Genomic DNA, 20,809 nt, shown 5'->3' with positions numbered 1-20,809 from the left:
ATTGACCTGTTTTGTGCACACACTGAATATTTCTTTTCTTTGCTAGTGACGGGATTTGCGTTGTTCTTGGAACGCCCTCATTCTTGCTCGAAGCCGCTATGAATAGGGCATGAGTGGGGGCTTTGCGGGTTTTTCGGGGGAAATCTGGGGAGGTTTATATCTTTAGTAGTAAGCAGTAAGCGCACTTTCATGAACACTTAGCACACATGTTCACAAACTGAAATGGAACAGCTGTAATAATCACCCCAAAGTCATTGCAGTTATCACCCTTAAAAACATTGGCAGGTATATTTGTTACAGTGCCCCGGCCGGAGGAAGAGGCGGACTTCACGTTCCATGCACCCGCTGTCCTTTTGAGAGCTAGTTGGGGTATCATTTCCCATCTTAACCACTAACACTAACTATAGCAATATAGCTGAGAAATCCAGTAGCGTATTTCTGGTGACGGGCTTTGTAGCGTTTTTCCTGGCACAGGGGCATGCAACGCATTGCTCTATATAACAATATACCTACAAGTTACTGTTATGCGCTCTGGCTGTGGGGCAATTTGGCTAATTCCTGTAAATTGGGAAACGGTTACTGGGGTGTTCCCAAGACCTTTCAGGCACCGGGGGGAATGGCGCGTATGGATTGGGAGAGTAGGGGTGTGAAGTCGCCCAGTGGAACATCTCCTCCCTCATTCCAAGATTCAGCGCGCACACCACGAACCTCAATAGTGCGTCACTTATTGAACATATAGAAACGTACAAGCGGAGGGCAGATCGTGTTTATTCTGCCCGTCTGCTCTGCACGGTTTCCTACAAGGTCATAAACTCTGCCGGATCGGAGACTTTCACCCCACCCACCCGCAGAATCCCCTTCAAGCATTATTGAATTGTGACTATCTTTTTCCTGCCTCTTCTGCTGTTATTTGTAGGGTATCCACTACTCTTTCAGAGTGAGAGCCCTGCCTCACATGTTCCTGTAATAATGAACAGAGAAACCGGAATTGTACCATTAATAAGTCAGCTGGCGTCCCGACCCCTTTGCTTCATGGAGTTCCCCAGCTCCAGCCGTGAAGTTCTGACTAGGGATAGCTCTGAGATACGTATGACCAGATGTCACTGTCCTAATATCCTGGAGGTCCCACCATAAGGCAGGGACGTGATATAGTCAGTGAGAGACCACAGTGTCTGGTTCATGTGACCTTCCTATCATCTACCTGTGCATTGTGGGCTATACAATTAAGATTGTAAGCTCCTTGGACCAGGCATTTGCTGTGGTTCTGATATCTTCATGTGAGAGCAGTACAGAAAATAAATGGTCCATGTTGAAATGGAATATTTTTTGGCTTGCTGTAGTGACGGGCTCGTCTTTTTCATCCATTTGCTTCCCAAGCTTTCAAATAGCAAAATGTATTTGTCTGCCGAGATGTCACTGTGTCCCGGAGGAGAAGCCTTGCGGGGAAACACTGCAGGAGAACCAAGTTCCAGTCTCCGAGGCGGCTCCTTGTGACCTGGTGGAAGACACATTTTCACTCTGAGCACCAGACATGTGATTGCAAGCTCTTGTGGACAGGGCCTTATTGTGTCTTTAAACTTCTCCATACAGAGTACGTTGTCAGTGCTATATTAAAAAATAACCTTCTACTTCTCTAATGTAAATCTCTTTCCATAAGAGAAACCCCATTGGTATACAGGAGATTAAATCCGTTCAGCATGGCGGTAATGCATGTATTCATTTTTAGTTCATTGATGAGGCCAGGATCATTTCAATGCAAATTGATGTGTGCAACATAAAGATTATTTACATTTACAAAACACTGTTACAAAATACGCTGGTTTCACTGAGCATTTCACAGGATTAAAGCTGCAGTTCCAGCAATATCCTACATGGTGTTTTTTTTAAATAAATCAGTTCTGTACTATGAGAACATACTTGTAGCAATTTAAAAAAAAAACTATTTTAAAGACATTTTTAATGTATTATAATATAGCAAGCATTTTTGTTCCTTTAGCAACCATTTACAATGTCACATCCCCTTCCCCTTCTGAAACGGCATCACCTTTTTGGGATTTAATGGGTGCCAGTGACTCAGATTGGGATTTAATGGGTATAAATACTCAGATTGGGATGTAATGGGTGTCCTTGATTCAGATTGGGATGTAATGGGTGTCCTTGATTCAGATTGGGATTTAATGGGTGTCCTTGATTCAGATTGGGATTTAATGGGTATAAATACTCAGATTGGGATGTAATGGGTGTCCTTGATTCAGATTGGGATGTAATGGGTGTCCTTGATTCAGATTGGGATTTAATGGGTGTCCTTGATTCAGATTGGGATTTAATGGGTGTCCTTGACTCAGACTGGGATTTAATGGTTGTCAGTGGGAGGAGTTACTAGAAATGTAAAACAAAAAATCCAACAAACTTCCATACATTTATTAATACAGTCACTAAATATACTTGGGGCAAAATTGCTGCATGGTGTAATGGGATGCACCAAATTCTGTGCCGGACGGTTCTTTTGTATCCCAGGCTACAACCTCACAGATCTCTGCCACGTCACGAGTGGCCCCTCGGGTTACAAGATCTGCATGAGATGGAAGATACAGTATTAGAGTCACAGGGTGCAAGCATTTGGCAGAAAGGAAGCCAAAACGACTTCTTTTTTCCATTGCATGTAGACACATCTCTTGGTCGTAACCATCAATAGTAAAACCATAATGTCCGTGTTTGTTTGTGGTGTAGCCACGCACAGCTAATATATTCCGTTTTCCAGCATTTTCCCTTTGGTGTTTGGTCATCTGACTGTTTATAAAAACCTAGCAGTCTGGTAATAAAGACCTTCTCACGTCAGGCAGAATGGTGGTGTATTTGGTGTGTGATGTGGTTCATACAGACAAACTCGCCAGATTCTGCATCATACAATCTTCGGGACGTATTCCCCTGTGCCTGCCAGCTGCAGGACTTCCACGGTACCAATCTGGGCAGTGACGGGCCGAGGCCCATTCTTCTGGAGTCACACGGAACATGTGAAGTTGTGTGGTCATTGTCTCCTGGGATAGCACAGTGAGGGGAGGAGGAGATGTGTACACAGTAGAGTGAAGTCCTGTGGTCATTGTCTCCTGGGATAGCACAGTGAGGAGAGGGGAGGAGATGTGTACACAGCAGAGTGAAGTCCTGTGGTCATTGTCTCCTGGAATAGCACAGTGAGGGGAGGAGATGTGTACACAGCAAAGTGAAGTCCTGTGGTCATTGTCTCCTGGGATAGCACAGTGAGGCGAGATGAGGAGATTTGTACACAGCAGAGTGAAGTCCTGTGGTCATTGTCTCCTGGAATAGCACAGTGAGGCGAGAGGAGGAGATGTGTACACAGCAGAGTGAAGTCCTGTGGTCATTGTCTCCTAGAATAGCACAGTGAGGCGAGATGAGGAGATTTGTACACAGCAGAGTGAAGTCCTGTGGTCATTGTCTCCTAGAATAGCACAGTGAGGGGAGGAGATGTGTACACAGCAGAGTGAAGTCCTGTGGTCATTGTCTCGTGGGATAGCACAGTGAGGCGAGAGGAGGAGATTTGTACACAGCAGAGTGAGGTCCTGTGGTCATTGTCTCCTGGGATAGCACAGTGAGGCGAGAGGAGGAGATGTGTACACAGCAGAGTGAAGTCCTGTGGTCATTGTCTCCTGGGATAGCACAGTGAGGCGAGAGGAGGAGATGTGTACACAGCAGAGTGAGGTCCTGTGGTCATTGTCTCCTGGAATAGCACAGTGAGGGGAGGAGATGTGTACACAGCAGAGTGAAGTCCTGTGGCCATTGTCTCCTGGGATAGCACAGTGAGGCGAGAGGAGGAGATGTGTACACAGCAGAGTGAAGTCATGTGGTCATTGTCTCCTGGAATAGCACAGTGAGGGGAGGAGATGTGTACAAAGCAGAGGGAAGTCCTGTGGTCATTGTCTCGTGGGATAGCACAGTGAGTCGAGAGGAGGAGATGTGTACACAGCAGAGGTAAGTGCTGTGGTCATTGTCTCTTGGGATTGCACAGTGTGGCGAGAGGAGGAGATGTGTACATAGCAGAGTGAAGTCCTGTGGTCGTTGTCTCCTGGGATAGCACAGTGAGGCAGAGGAGGAGATGTGTACACAGCAGAGTGAAGTCCTGTGGTCATTGTCTCCTGGGATAGCACAGTGAGGCGAGAGGAGGAGATGTGTACACAGCAGAGTGAAGTCCTGTGGTCATTGTCTCCTGGGATAGCACAGTGAGGCGAGAGGAGGAGATGTGTACACAGCAGAGTGAAGTCGTGTGGTCATTGTCTCCTGGAATAGCACAGTGAGGCGAGAGGAGGAGATGTGTACACAGCAGAGTGAAGTCCTGTGGTCATTGTCTCCTGGGATAGCACAGTGAGGCGAGAGGAGGAGATGTGTACACAGCAGAGTGAAGTCGTGTGGTCATTGTCTCCAGGAATAGCACAGTGAGGGGAGGAGATGTGTACACAGCAGAGTGAAGTCCTGTGGTCATTGTCTCCTGGGATAGCACAGTGAGGCGAGAGGAGGAGATGTGTACACAGCAGAGTGAAGTCCTGTGGTCATTGTCTCCTGGGATAGCACAGTGAGGCGAGAGGAGATGTGTACGCAGCAGAGTGAAGTCCTGTGGTCATTGTCTCCTGGGATAGCACAGTGAGGCGAGAGGAGGAGATGTGTACACAGCAGAGTGAAGTCCTGTGGCTGTCATTGTCTCCTGGGATAGCACAGTGAGGGGAGGAGATGTGTGTGACGATGGGGAGGATTTGGCCCGGGATTAAAGGGGTTACACCCCATTTGGCCATCCCCTGACCTCACCAGGGAGACAAGGGGTTAACTGGGCTGAGGTCCAGAAATGTGATTTAACCCTTGTTATAACATGAAAATGTGTATTCCCCTGTTCCCAGGTTTTATTGTTATATCAGTGTCTGCATCACACACACACTAGGATCCATCCGGGAGTACAAGGGTTAATAGTTCTTTAATGATTATAGCCCTTTGTGTAATTTTCCCGCCTTTTCAGGCACCATTTTGCAGGGTCCCATAGGCCGCCATTAGGGCTCAATGCATTCTAATGGCGAATCTTGCTGTTTTGGTCCTGTTTCCTGTGAAGACCAGCAGATGGCGTCCGAGAGGAGGAGCGACGGTTCCCCATTGTAAGTCAATGGGCCCATTGACTTCAATGGAGATTCCTCGAAGGAGCTTTCCAGGAACGAGTTGGCTGCCGTCCAAACCGCAAAACCGCAAAGCGGATACTTTTTCTAAAAGAGAGCTTTGATCACTTATTAGCCAAGTTCAACGACAAGTGGCGTGGGAATAAACAGTTCTAGAGCACCTAGAAATAAAATTATTTTTGCCCCTAGTTCCTCCTCCCCCCACTCGACCACCACCGATTCCCCGAATCCTGGACCCCCAATAAGGGTGGAACCGAGAAGAGCGGGTCGCGCCATAGGTTCCAATGGCGGCGGCAGAAACAGCTCAAGAAAACGGCTAAGTGTGAAAAGCTGAAATTTAGGAATCCATAGCTCCGGTTCCGGAGGGTCCAGAGGGCCAGGGTTTGGGGTACCTTTAGTCACTGCTCCAGCATCGCTGCAGAACCATCCTTGACCCTCTTGGACCAACCCGACGGAGTATGGACCCCCTTGAAAGTTCGGGACTTTTCCCATAGACTTCAATGGCGGCCAATTTCCATTGACCGGCTATGGCGGAAAACCCCCATTGACTTCAACGGCGGCGTGGTCCCGTTGAAAGTCTATGGCGGTGGATTCCCATAGCCGCCAACGGCGGCGGTTTGCCATTGAAAGTCTATGGCGGCGAAGCCCGTTGTTTTCAATGGGGATTTAGTGAAAAACTGTGATTTAATTTACAGCGGAGATTATTGTATTAAAATAGGAAACGGTTTAAGGTGTATTTGTGTAACTCCGGTTCCGAGGGTCGTAGCAAGTCGCAAATTGGACCCTAGGGTGTCCCAGTTCCGGCATTGAGAACTGGGAAGTTTGGACCCGCTGGACCCAACGGAACCGGATATTTTAATATGTTTTTGTTTTATCCTTAACACTGTGTTTCCAGGTAGGGACAGAAACCAGAGGGAATTCCTTTGGCCATAAGTTAGCAGATGGCCAGGGAAGTGCCCTAATGTCTAGAATTTAAGTGCTGTTCAAAGGAGTTTATCACCTACACTGTTTACAGGAGGGCGGAGATGACTCAAACCAGAGCAGGCTATAAGTGTCCCATTTCACACCTTACAACAAAGGGTTTCCTGCCAGAAATTCCGTTTAGTAGACTGGCTGGCATTCCTGATGCAAATGTGGGGCTGCAGAAATGAGACCCCAGAGTCTAACTGAGCATGTGCCAACTAGCTGGGAGCATGTATCAAAATGTGTTCCCATGTTAGTGAGTGGCTACAGGTAATTGAAAACCAATCACCTGTACTTAATGTTAAGGATAGGGTTACAAAAGGTTTATAAACGGTTGTCCACCCTTTATCCTGGTTGTTCTTCTATACCATCTTGATTGCTGAGAGAAATGCTATGCAATGTCTGCATGCAAGGCCTTTTCATGGCTTTTCATGTCTTGGGATGATGAAGATTTGCTGTATGAACTGCCAGTCCAGATATGACTGTTTCTTCATTTCCATCTTTAAGTAAGTGTCTATATTTTGCCTGTTATTTGTATAATCTGTTGTGTTCACCTTTATCAAGGAATAAATTATATTTTATCATATCTAAGTCTCGTCCCAGTTCAACCCAGTTAGATATATATATTATATTATATATATTTGGTGTAAATTGCAGCCTGTCATAAAGTCACCATGACAATGTGTACACAGCAGAGTGAAGTCCTGTGGTCATTGTCTCCTGGGATAGCACAGTGAGAGGAGGAGATGTGTACACAGCAGAGTGAAGTCCTGTGGTCATTGTCTCCTGGGATAGCACAGTGAGGCGAGAGGAGGAGATGTGTACACAGCAGAGTGAAGTCCTGTGGCTGTGATGTCAGGACAGGAAGCTGTTTGATAAATGGAAGCAGGCGGGGGAGCTGGGTGAGGTCACAGGCCAGATGTCTTCAGAGAGGTACAGCTCTATTTCTGTGTCAGGCTCAGGCAGAATAAGCTGGCACTCATCACTTGGACAGGCAGCGGATAAGTTAACAAAGTACCCTCCCTTGCCCCAGAAAACCAAAAGAGCTATTTACCTCACTGACTGCCCCAAACCTCTTGAATGCCCTTCCCCTCAATACCCGACTAGCACCCTCTCTATCCACCTTTAAGAGCCACCTAAAAACACACTTGCTTAAAGAAGCATATGAATAGCACTGTGGATATTTTGAACACATGCTACATAAAGCTTGGCCCCCTGCAGAAGCACTTACCAGAACTCCCTCCTACTGTCTCTGTACGTTCTCCCTACCTACCAATTAGACTGTAAGCTCCTCGGGGCAGGGACTCCTCTTCCTTAATGTTACTTTTATGTTTGAAGCACTTATTCCCATGTTCTGTTATTTGTATTATTTGTTATTTATATGATTGTCCCGTATTACTGCTGTGAAGCGCTGTGTACATTAATGGCGCTATACAAATAAAGACATGCATACATTTACTTGAGTCCTGGTAACACAGCCGGCAGCCATATTGTCCTCCCATGACAACCGGGCCTGAATTACGGGCTGCGTGGGCTCCGGGAAACCACACTAGTTGTCCGTGATAAGCACAGAAATACAAAACGAGCAAGACCCCCTCCCTACCCCTCCCCCCCCCTCCCCCCCCCCCTCCTCAAAGGAGTATACTCTGGAAAGCCCCACTAATTACTAGGGTTTGGATGGTGTGCTCGCTCTGCCATGCCAAACTGTTGCAGACACTGAGGTCTTTCTAAGTCCTTCAAGCTGTCAGCTCAGGTTACATGTATGAGATGGGGGGCTCTGCTTTCCCGGTGATAGGGGGGCTCTGCTTTCCCAGTGATAGGGGGGCTCTGCTTTCCCGATGATAGGGGGGCTCTGCTTTCCCAGTGATAGGGGGGCTCTGCTTTCCCAGTGATAGGGGGGCTCTGCTTTCCCGGTGATAAGCGCGTTTCCTTCATACTGCGGCTCATCGCTCGCCATCTTACTCACAGTCACTTCATGTAAAAACCCATGTCTGTTACCCCAGGGAGTTTAACTCCAGTCCTCAACACCCTGCAACAGGTCCGTATTTCATCTTATCCCAGCTTCAGCACTGGTGGCTCATTCAGTCCCTGCTTCGACTGAGCCACTGATTGAGCCAACTGTGCTGAAGCAAGCATATCCTGAAAACCTATCAGCACCTCTCTTTCCCCCGCCTCCCTTCTGGATGGCAGCACCCCTCCCCCCCCCCTCTTGCTGGCATTTCCCCCCCCTTCTGGATGGCAGCGCCTCTCCCCCCCCCTTTTTCTGGATGGCAGCACCTCTCCCCCCTCTTGATGGCATTCCCCCCCCTTTCTGGATGGCAGCACCTCTCCCCTCCCCCTCTTGATGGCAGTGCCTCTCCCCCCCCCCCCCCCCTTCTGGATGGCAGTGCCCCTTCCCCCCCCCCACGCCCCTTTCTGGATGGCAGCACCTCTCCCCCCTCCCCCCTCTTGATGGCAGTGCCTCTTCCCCCCCCTTCTGGATGGCAGCACCACTCTCCCCCCTTCTGGATGGCAGCACCACTCTCCCCCCTTCTGGATGGCAGCACCACTCTCCCCCCCTTCTGGATGGCAGCACCACTCTCCCCCCCCTTCTGGATGGCAGCACCTCTCTCCCCCTCCCCCCTCTTGATGGCAGTGCCTCTTTCCCCCCTTCTGGATGGCAGCACCACTCCCCCCCCCTTCTGGATGGCAGCACCTCTCCCCCCCCCCCCCCTCCTGGATGGCAGCACCTCTCCCCCCCTCCTGGATGGCAGCACCTCACCTCCACCCCCTTTTGATGGCATTTCCCCCCCCCTTTCTGGATGGCAGCACCTCACCCCCCCCCCCTCTTGATGGCATTTCCCCCCCCCCCCTTCTGGATGTCAGCACCTCACCCCCCGCCCCCTCTTGATGGCATTCCCCCCCCCTTCTGGATGGCAGCGCCTCCCCCCCCCCCATTCTGGGTGGCAGCGCCTCTTCCCCCCCTCTTGATGGCAGCGCCTCCCCCCCCCCATTCTGGGTGGCAGCGCCTCTTCCCCCCCACCCACCCCCTTTCTGGATGGCAGCACCTCTCCCCTCCCCCTCTTGATGGCAGCGCCTCCCCCCCCCCCCATTCTGGGTGGCAGCGCCTCTTCCCCCCCACCCACCCCCTTTCTGGATGGCAGCACCTCTCCCCTCCCCCTCTTGATGGCAGCACCTCTCCCCTCCCCCTCTTGATGGCAGCACCTCTCCCCACCCCCTCTTGATGGCAGTACCTCTCCCCTCCCCCTCTTGATGGCAGCACCTCTCCCCTCCCCCTCTTGATGGCAGCGCCTCTCCCCTCCCCCTCTTGATGCCAGCGCCTCTCCCCTCCCCCTCTTGATGCCAGTGCCTCTCCCCTCCCCCTCTTGATGCCAGCGCCTCTCCCCTCCCCCTCTTTATGGCAGCGCCTCTCCCCTCCCCCTCTTGATGGCAGCGCCTCTCCCCTCCCCCTCTTGATGGCAGTGCCTCTCCCCTCCCCCTCTTGATGGCAGCGCCACTCCCCTCCCCCTCTTGATGGCAGCGCCTGTCCCCTCCCCCTCTTGATGCCAGGACCTCTCCCCTCCCCCTCTTGATGGCAGCGCCTGCTTTGGCTGCTGGGACTGTATGGAAATGTGGCCCAGATTCCCAAACCCCGGCCTGGATTTCTTCTCGTTGGCCCCAGCCGGGGCCCTTCCTGTCGCAGGCTTATTCCTGTCACCGCGGTAGAGCCAGATGGGCACTATTGCAGTTGAATGAATAAGCCCCACGGAGCTCGGCTGGCAGCGCAGGAGTTCCCAGATACCACGAGCAAGCAGAGAAAGTGATACACGCCCTCCTGCCACGCAGCCTGGCACTGTGGCTTCTTCAGGCAGGCCGTGGCTCGTGGCCTGACGTTTTTGTGGGGGATTTTGCATTCATACGGAGCACTGTGCAGACCCCCGCCCCCCCCCATCATCGCCCTGCGCGTCACTTTATTTCCCCCGTTGCGTATCGCGTTCCTTTTAACAGCCGGATCGGAGGTGGCGCAGACGGAGAAACGCGTCGCAGATTTCCCGATCTGTGATGAAAGTTTGTTTCGTTGGGAGCCGATGTTAGGCGCCAGAGTGATCCGGCGCCGGCGCGATCTCGCGGACGGAAGGATACACGGGGTTTTTTATTTTTAAATGAAGTATTTAAAATCGAGTTTTCTTGTAAATGTTTGTAATGAAAAGGTGCGGCAAATGAAACTGTCCCCAGTGAGCACAGCCGCGTCTCAGAAGTGGGGTCTGTAACCCCGCCTTTCCCCATTATCTCTTTGTTTACAGTTCTTCCGCTGCAGCCAGGGATTCTGGGAAATGACATGCAAATGAGCACCCAGTTTGCTATTACAAAAGGTAATGTTCAGTGTAGGTTCTGATCCGGTTTAGGGGACTCACCCGATAGTTCTTGATAAGTAAAATGAAAGCGCTTTCCTGCCCTCGCGTCTCTTAAAGTACAAACTCTAAATATATACAACTGAAGAAGAGACCGGTGAGGTTTCTGTAATTCCACCTACAGATGTAGACAGACTTACTGCGTCCGGCGTCACGAACAAACAAGGAAACGCGTTAATCTTTCGGTGCCGCCACCACCGCCGCCGTGATCATGTGATTGTGACCCCGAAGACGACAAGCCTTACGACACCTTATAAAGAGCTCTGATGTGGGTGCCCTACAAACTATCACAACCTACACCCACCCTACACCCACCCTACACCCAACCTACACCCACCCTACACCCAACCTACACCCACCCTACACCCACCCTACACCCACCCTACACCCACCCTACACCCACCGTACACCCAACCTACACCCACCCTACACCCACCCTACACCAACCCTACACCCACCCTACACCCAACCTACACCCAACCTACACCCACCCTACACCCAACCTACACCTCCCCCGGGCCAGTAACGCTGCGGGCTAACAACGTCTGGGAGGAGGCGTGGGAGTAGCAAAGGCCAACTCCAGTCCACAAGGGCCACCAACAGGCCAGGATTTCAGGACATCCCTGCTTCAACACAGGTGGCTGTCTTCGACTGAGCCACTGATTGGGCCACCTGTGCTGAAGCAGGGATATCTCTAATACCTGGCTTGTTGGTGGCCCTTGAGGACTGGAGTTACCCGCCCCTGATGGAGTAATGAAAATAAACAATAACCCTTTCCTCTGCCTCAGACCAATGACAAACATTTACCCTGTGACATCGATCAGGGACATTAGCTCACTCGGGGCTTATAGAGGCCCTCACTAGTACATGTTCCACAGGGTTCCTTATACCGTCTACATAACACACACGTACACACGTACACGTACACATTTATAGGGGCCCTCACTAGTACATGTTCCACAGGGTTCATTATACCTTCTAACACACACACACAACCCCCCCCGGTAAACATTTATAGAGGCTTTGGGGACATTGTGGGGTGTCTCATGACACACGCACACACACACACCTGTACACATTTATAGAGGCTTTGGGGACATTACGGGGTGTTTCATGACACACACACACACGGTTAATTTGTCGTGTTTGTTTTTGAGATATTGTGAACCTCTCGTGTAAATAATTGCTTTCTGTCGCATGGTTTTTATGGGCCCAGCGTGGGACATTTTCTAGATGCCGTTTACTATTTGCAAATGTTTTATCTGTGTCATGAGGAATACGTGTCCTTTCTGTGCTGCGGGCCGCGCTGTGCTCACCGCGTTGCCGGGATTCTTTTCATATTATTTTGTAGTCATTTTTTCCTCAGTAAAGACAGAAAACTCTGAAATGTGCCCGAGACTCGGAGGCCTCAGGTTCCCCCGACGCCAGCTTCAGACTCGGAGCCCTCAGGTTCCCCCGACGCCAGCTTCAGACTCGGAGGCCTCAGGTTCCCCCGACGCCAGCTTCAGACTCGGAGCCCTCAGGTTCTCCCGACGCCAGCTTCAGACTCGGAGGCCTCAGGTTCCCCCGACGCCAGCTTCAGACTCGGAGGCCTCAGGTTCCCTCCACTGCCTGCTTCCGACTCGGAGACCTCAGGTTCCCCCCCGACGCCTGCTTCAGACTCGGAGCCCTCTGATAGGTTCCCCCGACGCCTGCTTCAGACTCGGAGCCCTCTGATAGGTTCCCCCGACACGTGCTTCAGACTCTGAGGCCCCTGATAGGTTCCCCCCGATGCCAGCTTCAGATTCGACCTCTGATAGGTCCCCCCGACGCCTGCTTCAGACTCGGAGGCCTCGAGTTCCCCTGACGCCAGCTTCAGACTCGGAGGCCTCAGGTTCCCCCGACGCCAGCTTCAGACTCGGAGGCCTCAGGTTCCCCCGACGCCAGCTTCAGACTCGGAGCCCTCAGGTTCCCCCGACGCCAGCTTCAGACTCGGAGGCCTCAGGTTCCCCCGATGCCAGCTTCAGACTCGGAGGCCTCAGATTCCCCCCACTGCCTGCTTCAGACTCGGAGACCTCAGGTTCCCCCCCGACGCCTGCTTCAGACTCGGAACCCTCTGATAGGTTCCCCCGACGCCTGCTTCAGACTCGGAGCCCTCTGATAGGTTCCCCCGGCGCCTGCTTCAGACTCGGAGCCCTCTGATAGGTTCCCCCGACGCCTGCTTCAGACTCGGAGCGCTCTGATAGGTTCCCCCGACGCCTGCTTCAGACTCGGAGGCCTCAGGTTCCCCGACACCTGCTTCAGACTCGGAGGCCTCAGGTTCCCCCGACACCTGCTTCAGACTCGGAGGCCTCAGGTTCCCCCGACACCTGCTTCAGACTCGGAGGCCTCAGGTTCCCCCGACACCTGCTTCAGACTCGGAGGCCTCAGGTTCCCCCGACACCTGCTTCAGACTCGGAGGCCTCAGGTTCCCCCGACACCTGCTTCAGACTCGGAGGCCTCAGGTTCCCCCGACACCTGCTTCAGACTCGGAGCCCCCTGATAGGTTCCCCCCGATGCCAGCTTCAGATTCGACGTCTGCTTCAAACTCGGAGGAATCTGATAGGTCCCCCCAACGCCTGCTTCAGACTTGCACTAAGGCAGGGACCCCCTGGCAGGTGCAATCCCCACCCTCCAGGACTTACCGCATTGCTTCCCACCATTCCACTCTTCCCCGCCAGCAGCTCCGGAGTTAAGCCCAGGCAGGAGCTAGTGACATATTAGGAAGAGAGGCTACATGTAGGAGGTGTGCTGGATGGCGGGCCTCTTTCCACGCGGCACGACGGAGGGTGAAGATCCCCACCCGCCCGCCCTCTGTTTGTCAATGATTGTTATGATGTTCTCTTGAAAAAAATTATAAAGGGAAGGGATGTTGCTGATATGTATTTCGTTATAGGGTTTGTCACATCAGTAAGCGGGGGGTGGGGCTGCCAGGCTCAGAGAGACCAAGAGGTATAAGGATACCAGATATAACGGTGCCTACGTTGGGGCTGGTTGGAATAATTCTGGTATGTGCAGCAGTGGGAGACACGACCCGTGGCAATGCCGTTGGGGCTGTGTTCTACAGTCGGGCGGCCTGGCAGGTGGTAAAGAAGAGTTGGTAAAACTCAGGTTAAAATCTAAATAAAGCTGTGGCCTTGTTTTCCACACACACAATGTGTCAGTCATTATTTGGGGGGGGGGGGGGGGGGGTGGGGGAGGGGACACTCTTAACACACCAAGCCTTTTTGCTTCCAAATTCCCTCTTTTAAAATGAATTTCCCTGAAGCCTGCTGAATTATAAAAGTTTGTGCAGCCAAAGCTGGATATGGGGAGTACGGAGCCAACAAATGCATCCTGGCGGCTTCACAATCACATCGACAGACCCAAAAAGGTGCAGCTGTCTGTGTGTGGGTCAGTGTGAGTGGTGCTGAGCAAATAAATGTGTTGTATAACATGGAGGACTGGTACCTGTAGCCGTCCTGCTGCGTACATTTTAGCTGCTAGCACACCGGCTGTGGGAGTGAGCAGGGCTGTTTCAGTCACTTTCGCTGTCTTATCTGATGCTCTTTGCAAACCATCTGTGGTTTCGCCCATTAAGACCACAAGTCCTGTGGGAGAGACGGTCTGGCCAGCTCCATGTCCAAGGTGGATGGTGAGCCACTAGGGCATATGATGCCAGGCTTGTGGTATAAATATTACTCACCAAGGCTTGGATAACGATCAACTGGATGGGGATCTAGAAAAAGATTTCCCCACGTGATTAAGCATTGATTAATATATCCTTCCTCTCATACCGTAGTCACATTATGGTCTGAAAAGACTCAAGTGTGCACCCAGAGCCTCTACAACAGGGGTGGCCAACTCAGTCCTCAAGGGCCACGAACAGGTTCGGTTTTAAGACTATCCCTGCTTTAGCACCGGTGCTGAAGCGGGGATATTTATAATACCTGGCTTGTTGGTGGCCCTTGAGGACTGAGGTTGACACCGCTGCTCTAAGACATCATATATAGAAATATGTATCAGGACCGTAGACCATCACTCCCTCCCACACCCGCTCCAGCTCCTCCCTCCGGTCGTACGTTGGATCCCGGCGCCGACCGGAGGGATTGCCGGGCCTTCGGATCGGGGGAGGGGTGGGGGTTGAGGGTGTGTGTGTTCTCTTACCTTCAGCGCAGCGGGCTGCCTCCTGCAGCGTCGTGGTGTCGTGTTGCCATGGTCCGGCCAGTAGTCACCTCCCTAGACATGGAGCCATTAAGCCCGGCGGGGGGTTCTGCGTGGCAAGTAGGCAAGATGGCGGTTTTCGCGCATGCCCCTATGCCCTGTTGAAGCTCCAGGTGCCCGGCTTCACAAGTCTGGCAAACAGCTGAGTGGCTAGCAGTAACGTTCCCACGCTGCGGGTTGGCGGTAATGCTGCGGGGCTGGCTTTGGAAAGGATATAAAAATGTTAGTAGCCGGCACAGAGAGTGTCCCACGTTTTAAGGGAGTTCTAAGTAAGTCATCGAAGATTCTCAGAGGCTCCGTGTCCAGTGTCAGTCTCCAGCAACAAAGGAAAGGGGCTTCAGCAGGAAGCTGCCTGGGTATTTTCTGTCCTGTTTTGTAGTTGTGATCAGGGTGAGGATTCCCTGCGATTAGGAGAGTGTAGTTTTGTATCCCAGGTACAAGTAAGTGTGTTTTCTTCCTGCTATTTGTAACCCATTGTGTGTGTGTCTGTTTCCACTAAATAAATCACAATTTGTTTTATTCTTTGGTTGTGCTCAATGAAATGGTCCTGGTTATAGAGGTGTAATGTCCTGGTTATAAAGGTGTAATGTCCTGGTTATAAAGGTGTAATGTCCTGGTTATAAAGGTGTAATGTCCTGTTTATAAAGGTGTAATGCCCTGGTTATATAGGTGTAATGTCCTGGTTATAGAGGTGTAATGTCCTGGTTATAAAGGTGTAATGTCCTGGTTATAGAGGTGTAATGTCCTGGTTATAAAGGTGTAATGTCCTGGTTATAGAGGTGTAATGTCCTGGTTATAGAGGTGTAATGTGCTGGTTATAGAGGTGTAATGTGCTGGTTATAGAGGTGTAATGTGCTGGTTATAAAGGTGTAATGTCCTGGTTATAAAGGTGTAATGCCCTGGTTATATAGGTGTAATGTCCTGGTTATAGAGGTGTAATGTCCTGGTTATAAAGGTGTAATGTCCTGGTTATAAAGGTGTAATGCCCTGGTTATATAGGTGTAATGTCCTGGTTATAGAGGTGTAATGTCCTGGTTATAAAGGTGTAATGTCCTGGTTATAGAGGTGTAATGTCCTGGTTATAGAGGTGTAATGTCCTGGTTATAGAGGTGTAATGTGCTGGTTATAGAGGTGTAATGTGCTGGTTATAGAGGTGTAATGTCCTGGTTATAAAGGTGTAATGTCCTGGTTATAGAGGTGTAATGTCCTGGTTATAGAGGTGTAATGTGCTGGTTATAGAGGTGTAATGTCCTGGTTATAAAAGTGTAATGTCCTGGTTATAAAGGTGTAATGTCCTGGTTATAGAGGTGTAATGTGCTGGTTATAGAGGTGTAATGTGCTGGTTATAGAGGTGTAATGTGCTGGTTATAGAGGTGTAATGTGCTGGTTATAGAGGTGTAATGTGCTGGTTATAGAGGTGTAATGTGCTTGTTATAGAGGTGTAATGTGCTGGTTATAAAGGTGCAATGTCCTGCTCTCCCGTGACAGGATGGAAACACAATATCATATCTTCACTGGTTAAGCCACCACCCCGATCCCTATCTATCTCACTATATAACTGGGCAGGGATACTCCCCCGATGAACCCTCTGGACATAGACCTCCACGTACACACACAGGGATGATCCTTTTTCCATCTCCTATTAGACAGATCTTCCAAGTCTGTAGGGCTTCTGTCCCTACTGATAAGGCCAGAAGTCTCACTCAGGAACAGGACCCTCTCTGACAGGAGACCTAGCTGGGGGTCTCCCAGCTCTGCTCAGCGCACAGGAGGGTTCTGCTGCTGACCGCAATCCAGTCTCACAACTCAATCTGATGCTGAAGTTGTTAATGGAAGATCTGGAACCTGGCAAGGGATTGCTGTCACATCCTCAGAGTCACTTCCCAGACTCGGGGAGAGAGAGTCACAACGTCTTATACACCCTCCCCCGCAGAGTCAAGTCCTGGCCCCCTACAGCATCATGGGAGGTGTAGGTTTCCCTGTGCATACAGACATACTTTAAATACCCTAAGATATTATACTGCTAAAAATGCATTTCTTTGGGCCAAATCCCCAAAAAGCGCAGTGATTTGGGTGTTTCCAGATTGACGTAACCCCTTCGCCACTACGGGCCTGAAAGCCGACTCTGCTTCCAGTCTAACTTGAGTCGGGCGAATGAATCCCAGGTGCTATCTCTATCTCCCCAAGCACGCCTTTATTCAACACGTGGAGAGATATGGTGCACAAAAAGGAGCACAGCTGAGATACCTGGGAAATATGCTCATTTGGGAATGCAAAGTGTATGCACATAACGTCAGTTAGCATATTCCCATGTATCTGAGGCATCTCCATGTGTTATATACAGGTGTGTTTGGGGAGCTGTCCTAGCTCTCCTGTCTCCCTGTCCCGTCTCCCTGTCTCCCTCTCTCCCTGTCCCGTCTCCCTGTTTCGTCCCGTCTCCCTGTCCCATCTCCCTGTCCCGTCTCCCTGTCTCCCTCTCTCCCTGTCCCGTCTCCCTGTCCCGTCCTGTCTCCCTGTCCCGTCTCCCTGTCTCATCCCGTCTCCCTGTCTCGTCCCGTCTCCCTGTCCCGTCCCGTCTCCCTGTCCCGTCCCGTCTCCCTGTCCCGTCCCGTCTCCCTGTCCCGTCCCGTCTCCCTGTCCCGTCCCCCTGTCCCGTCTCCCTGTCCCGTCCCGTCTCCCTGTCCCGTCCCGTCTCCCTGTCCCGTCCCGTCTCCCTGTCCCGTCCCGTCTCCCTGTCCCGTCCCGTCTCCCTGTCCCGTCTCCTTGTCTCTGTCCCGTCTCCTTGTCCCTGTCCCGTCTCCCTGTCCTGTCCCGTCTCCCTGTCCCGTCCCGTCTCCCTGTCCCGTCCCGTGTCCCGTCCCGTCTCCCTGTCCCGTCTCCCTGTCCTGTCCCGTCTCCCTGTCCCGTCTCCCTGTCCCGTCCCGTGTCCCGTCCCGTCTCCCTGTCCCGTCTCCTTGTCCCTGTCCCGTCTCCTTCTCCCTGTCCCGTCTCCTTGTCCCTGTCCCGTCTCCCTGTCCCGTCTCGTCTCCCTGTTCCGTCCCGTCTCCCTGTCCCGTCTCCCTGTCCCGTCTCCCTGTCCCATCCCGTCTCCCTGTCCCGTCTCCCTGTCCCGTTCCAATGTCCCGTCCCGTCCCCCTGCCCGTCCCCCTGTCCCGTCCTGTCCCTCTGTCCTCTCTCTCTGTCCTTACAATGCATGTAGAATTACATCTTCCCTCTACCTCTGTTGGTAGAGTCTGAACCGGGGGGTCTCCCAGTGAGGGGGTCTCCCAGTGATGGGGTCTCCCAGTGATGGGGTCTCCCAGTGACGGGGTCTCCCAGTGACGGGGTCTCCCAGTGATGGGGTCTCCCAGTGATGGGGTCTCCCAGTGAGGGGGTCTCCCAGTGAGGGGGTCTCCCAGTGAGGGGGTCTCCCAGTGACGGGGTCTCCCAGTGACGGGGTCTCCCAGTGACGGGGTCTCCCAGTGAGGGGGTCTCCCAGTGAGGGGGTCTCTCAGTGAGCGGTTCTCCCAGTGAGGGGGTCTCCCAGTGATGGGGTCTCCCAGTGATGGGGTCTCCCAGTGAGGGGGTCTCCCAGTGAGGGGATCTCCCAGTGAGGGGGTCTCCCAGTGATGGGGTCTCCCAGTGAGGGGGTCTCCCAGTGATGGGGTCTCCCAGTGAGGGGTCTCCCAGTGACGGGGTCTCCCAGTGACGGGGTCTCCCAGTGAGGGGGTCTCCCAGTGAGGGGGTCTCTCAGTGAGCGGTTCTCCCAGTGAGGGGGTCTCCCAGTGATGGGGTCTCCCAGTGATGGGGTCTCCCAGTGATGGGGTCTCCCAGTGAGGGGGTCTCCCAGTGAGGGGGTCTCCCAGTGATGGGGTCTCCCAGTGATGGGGTCTCCCAGTGATGGGGTCTCCCAGTGAGGGGGTCTCCCAGTGAGGGGGTCTCCCAGTGAGGGTGTCTCTCAGTGAGGTGTCTCCTAGTGAGGGGGTCTCCCAGTGAGGGGGTCTCTCAGTGAGGGGGTCTCTCAGTGAGGGGGGTCTCCCAGTGATGGGGTCTCCCAGTGATGGGGTCTCCCAGTGAGGGGGTCTCCCAGTGAGGGTGTCTCTCAGTGAGGTGTCTCCTAGTGAGGGGGTCTCCCAGTGAGGGGGTCTCTCAGTGAGGGGGTCTCTCAGTGAGGGGGGTCTCCCAGTGATGGGGTCTCCCAGTGAGGGGGTCTCCCAGTGATGGAGTCTCCCAGTGATGGCGTTTCCCAGTGAGGGGGTCTCCCAGTGATGGGGTCTCCCAGTGAGGGGGTCTCCCAGTGATGGGGTCTCCCAGTGATGGGGTCTCCCAGTGATGGGGTCTCCCAGTGATGGGGTCTCCCAGTGAGGGGGTCTCCCAGTGATGGGGTCTCCCAGTGATGGGGTCTCCCAGTGATGGGGTCTCCCAGTGACGGGGTCTCCCAGTGATGGGGTCTCCCAGTGATGGCGTTTCCCAGTGAGGGGGTCTCCCAGTGATGGGGTCTCCCAGTGATGGCGTTTCCCAGTGAGGGGGTCTCCCAGTGATGGGGTCTCCCAGTGAGGGGGTCTCCCAGTGATGGGGTCTCCCAGTGATGGGGTCTCCCAGTGATGGGGTCTCCCAGTGATGGGGTCTCCCAGTGATGGGGTCTCCCAGTGAGGGGGTCTCCCAGTGATGGGGTCTCCCAGTGATGGGGTCTCCCAGTGATGGGGTCTCCCAGTGATGGGGTCTCCCAGTGATGATCCTTCCCAGGTAGAACCCAAATGTCCAGATAAATTACAGAAAACATTTCCTGAGTGTAAACATGATATAAATGTCTTGTCTGCACCTCCAGGATTTTCAGCTTCTGCAGCAGATGCTTATTTGATAAAAGTCACAATTGTGAGGCGGCAACAGGCACGTGTTTAAAATATGAGGTGGTCCAAGACCGGGGTGGCCAACAGGTCAGGTTTTCAGGATATTCCTGCTTCGGCACAGGTGGCTCAGTCTTTGACTGAGTTACCGTGCTGAAGCTGGGATATCCTTTAAACCTGACCTGTTGGTGGTCATTGAGGACTAGAGTTGGCCTCCCCTGGTCTAAGTTGTCACCAGGTGACCTCAACAGGCCAGGTTTTTAAGGCAACACATTCCTAAGCATGTTTAATCAGTGCCAATCAAGTGCATTGGTTTATTATCTGATAATTGGAGATACCTGGCCTGTTTGAAGCCCTTGGCAACCGGGCCTGTTTTCAAATACCAGTACTCGTCTCCCCTTGCGCTGGAAAGGTCACCCTGCCTCACACGAGGACACGCGGTAAACACTCGCAGGGAAAGACTAGCTGCAGGGTGTATAAAATATTCACACCATGATTAATGTATCTGGAGTAAGGTGCAGGCGTTACCTCTGCTGATCCTCTGGCTGATCCTCTGGCTGACCTGTTGCCGCTCTGTGCTATCCCTTAATCCTCCTTCTGACGATACCTGGATTGTAATGTGACGTATGAGACAGGGATAGACACGGTCAGAACCAGGGGCTGGTACTACCTGTGCTGTACCGACACACACCTGTGTAGTGTCCCAGCGAGGCGCCTCATGTTACCTGTGCTGTACCGACACACACCTGTGTAGTGTCCCAGCGAGGCGCCACATGTTACCTGTGCTGTACCGACACACACCTGTGTAGTGTCCCAGCGAGGCGCCTCATGTTACCTGTGTTATAAGGACAGATACATATTAAAGAGAGAAGGAGCGACAGTGAGTACAGACACTGACTGTAAAACAATGACACTGAGTGTGAAGCAGGGGACCCTGGGAGAAGGAGCGGCACAGTGAGTACAGACACGGACTGTAAAACAATGACACTGAGTGTGAGGCAGGGGACCCTGGGAGAAGGAGCGGCACAGTGAGTACAGACACTGACTGTAAAACAATGACACTGAGTGTGAGGCAGGGGACCCTGGTTCAATTCCCGGTGTCGGCTCCTTGTGATCTTGGGCAAGTCACTTTATCTCCCTGTGCCTCAGGCACCAAACACATAGGCTATAAGCTCACCTGTGAGGGACCTGTGCGTGTAACATCCCTGTGTGCTGCGTACCGCACGCTATGCTGTAA

At 52.5% G+C, this 20,809-nt stretch overlaps 1 protein-coding gene and 1 long non-coding RNA gene across 7 annotated transcripts in view; one reads left to right on the top strand and one right to left on the bottom strand.

Annotated features, from left to right (window-relative positions):
• Window positions 1-20,809, top strand: part of LOC142492573 (DNA (cytosine-5)-methyltransferase 3A-like) — a 348,275-nt gene that overhangs the window by 108,315 nt on the left and 219,151 nt on the right. The window lies entirely within an intron of this gene.
• Window positions 13,857-20,294, bottom strand: LOC142491895 (uncharacterized). The gene is made up of 3 exons (XR_012800572.1): window positions 20,101-20,294; window positions 14,690-14,947; window positions 13,857-14,261 (listed from the first exon to the last, which is right to left on the bottom strand). It is a non-coding gene; the product is annotated as an uncharacterized LOC142491895 (long non-coding RNA).

This window comes from Ascaphus truei, chromosome 4, assembly GCF_040206685.1.
Source record: "Ascaphus truei isolate aAscTru1 chromosome 4, aAscTru1.hap1, whole genome shotgun sequence".
NCBI classification, from domain to species: Eukaryota; Metazoa; Chordata; class Amphibia; order Anura; family Ascaphidae; genus Ascaphus; species Ascaphus truei.
Note: the sequence above shows the minus strand (reverse complement) of the source record. Positions and strands in the feature narration are given on the sequence as shown.